Below are 2,997 nucleotides of genomic sequence, written 5' to 3' on the forward strand. Positions count from 1 at the left end.
AATAAAGCTCAGAATAAAGCTGCTTCGTGCCTGAAACTTGAATTTCCACAGCCTAGAGGGAGACCCAAGAGTCCAGCCCCTGTCCCCTCCGTCCCCAGACCCCAGAGTCCCCGGCCCTCCTCCCTAGGGACCCAGGAGTCTGGGCCGCAGCACCTTTGCCTCTGGGCGGGGCTTCTGAGTCAGCCACGCCGTGGGCGTGCGGGGTGGGGAGGAGGACCGCGCCCTCCCGAGGCCCTGGGCGTGGGGTCCCCTTGCGGCCCCCCGCCCGCCCTCGCGCGCCCCCCGCTGCCCACCAGCCGCACGCCCCCTTCACGGCGCATGGAGGAGCCGCGGCAGGAGCTATGCGTTTATTCTCGGGGTCACGGGTGGTGGGGCTCGGGAGCCTGGGCCGGGCTGGGGCTGGGGTCAGGGCGGGGCTCGGGGTCCGGACTGACATCTTCGGCGTTCGGACTGACATCTTCGGGGTTCTCGTCCCAGGGGAAGGTCGGCAGGCCCCGCATCTGCTCGCGGTAGACGCGGTCGAAGGCTTCGCTCTGCGCCACCGTGAAGTGATTCTTCCAGTCCCCGGAGACCCCTGGTGGGGAGGCAGGGGCGCGAGGTGAGGGGCCACCGGAGCGCCGTCCCCGCCCCCACGTCTCAGCCCTCTTTCCCCCCTCCGGGCCTTGGCCCGGGCCGTTGCCTGTGCCGGAGGCGCCCTGCTTCCCCAGCCCCATCTCCCTCCTGCGACGGCTGACCAGCCACCCGGCCAGACCCCTGGGCACCATTCCCGCCCCCTCCGCCCTCGGCTCCCCTCTGCCCTGCTCGTCCTGCAGGCAAACCGCTCCCCTTCCTTCACTGCTCCCCTGCCCCCCCAAATCTCTCTGCCCAGAACATCTGCCTCCCCACGTAGCATGTGCGCACGCCTTTAACCAACCCCCCAACCCCCGTGAAAGCGTCGCCTCCTCCGTGACCCGTCCCTAACTTTGAGGACTGGAACAGGGCACCCTCCCCCTGGGGCACCCTCCCCCTGGGGCTCCCGCAGCGCCCCACACGACTTCCATTATTGCTGTGGCATTGGGAATGGCCTCCCTCGGTGCCAGGCACGTGCTGGAGGTTTGGACAGAACCTCTTGGATGAAACTCACAGTGACTTAGCGGGCAAGGGGCGGGGACCCTGCTAGTCCCCCATGCCCCCCGTGTGGGATCCCCCGCTTAGTCTGAGGCCGCTTATCTCATCCTGGGGCTCCACCCTTACCTGGCACCCTGGGGCCAATGTCACTTGGATCACCGTATTTTGAATTTTAGCAAGTGCACGTGCCGCTTATAACACAGCTCACGTTCCCTCCGGCACGCTGCTTTGGGCCCAGTGAGACGGATTTTGGATTCTGACCTCCAGAACTAGGAGAGAGTCCCCGTGTGCTATTTGAAGGCGCTCAATTGCTGGTATTTTGTCACAGCAGCAACAGGGGACTCACACACTCCTACACGCACCCCGTGATCAACACCGGAGTGTTTCTGGGTGAACGTCAATACCAAGGATTCACGGAGACCCCAGACAGCCGCCTAGCGGTTCAGAGCCGGCTGTGGCTGTGCACGCAGGCGTCCTGTTCGCGTTTGGAGCTATCTAGGGTAGGGGGAGTGGGGGGCCTGGGGTGCAGGCCTGGCTGAAGCATCTGCTGCGTCCAGGCCCCGTGCTAAGCCCTGCGGGTGGAGTCAGCCCTGGGCCCACAGTGACCCTGTGATGGCAGTTCCCTTCAGAGCTGGGGAAACTGAGGCCCAGAGAGGTTAAGTACCTCACCCAAGCCGCACAGCTAGGCAGCAGCCGAGTGGGGCCCGGAACCCCCGAACCCCCAAACCCCCGTACCTTTCCGGAGGAAGGCGCCACGGCGCTGGTCCAGCAGGCTGGGCGGCAGCAGCGTGAAGTTGGACATGGCATTGGCCTTCATGGCCCCGAAGGCCGAGTGTGCCACGACGGAGCCCAGAGCCTCCTCACTCAGCTGCCGGCCCAGGAACTGGCAGACGCGCTGCACGGAGCCACGGAGGTCCTGTGGGCAGGGGACAGGGCTCAGGCGGGCCAGGCAGAGGGCGCGGGCGGCGGAGCGAGGGGGCCCAGGCCTAGAAGGGGCACCAGACCCCAAGTCTAGACGTCTGAGCCCCAACCCAGACCTGTCCGGGTGACTCCGCCTCTTTGCCTCAGTTTCCCCGCCTCCACCCGAGGGACTGGGCTACGGCCTCGAGGGTGTTTTGCAGTTTTGGAGTTTTGGGTCTTGGAGGGTTCTGTGGGTAGGTAGGAAGGAGCAGGGCTAGGTCAGAGGTCACAGCAGGGGCAGAGGTCAGTCCAGCACCTCATGCAGAGTCACCTGCCTTCAGGGGACAAAGGGGAATGAGCCAGTCTGTGCCCCAAACCTGTTCCTCAGGTCCTCACCCCAGCACAGCCCCGTCACTCACCCCGTCTCCTGGCCAGACTCCCGCCCGCCTCATCCCTCCTCCGTCCCCTCCCCTCACGCCCTGTCCGTCATCAGCCCTGTGCCTCAGTCCTTGACTCTCTCCGCTCTCCCTTCCTCTGTGTCCCTAGCACTGGTCAGGCCTCATTCCCTCCTTATGGACCCTCGTTCCAACCTCTTCCCCAGCCTCCCGGCCTCCGGTCCCCCACACCCAGAGCAGAGCCTAATCCCAGCCTCCTGGTGGCTCCCCGGTGGCCCGGGACATGAATCCCAGTCCCCAGGCCTGGCCTCGGAGGACAGGTGTGGTGGCCTGTCCCCGCAGCTCCCTACGCTGTCCCTCCAGGACTCATCGTCCGTCCCCTGCAGGCCTTGGCACGGGGCTGCCCAGGGAAGCCCCGCACCATCCTGCGCCCCCTGTCACACTTCCCCGTCAGATGCAGCATGAGCATCTCCGCCCTCAAGGTCCCACCACTGTGGACTGAGCACCTACTGTGCGCTCAGTTCCGGTCCAAGCCCCTCGTGTCTATCTGTGCTGATGCTGGCCGACAGCTTTGCAGAGAGGTGTCGGCACCCCA

At 65.7% G+C, this 2,997-nt stretch overlaps 1 protein-coding gene across 1 annotated transcript in view; it reads right to left on the bottom strand.

The window, feature by feature from the left end:
• The window catches only part of SULT2B1 (sulfotransferase family 2B member 1), a 23,085-nt gene that overhangs the window by 1,826 nt on the left and 18,262 nt on the right, over positions 1–2,997 (bottom strand). The gene's annotated exons all lie outside the window — the stretch shown is intronic.

This window comes from Pteropus vampyrus, unplaced genomic scaffold, assembly GCF_000151845.1.
Source record: "Pteropus vampyrus isolate Shadow unplaced genomic scaffold, Pvam_2.0 Scaffold250, whole genome shotgun sequence".
Classification (NCBI taxonomy): Eukaryota; Metazoa; Chordata; class Mammalia; order Chiroptera; family Pteropodidae; genus Pteropus; species Pteropus vampyrus.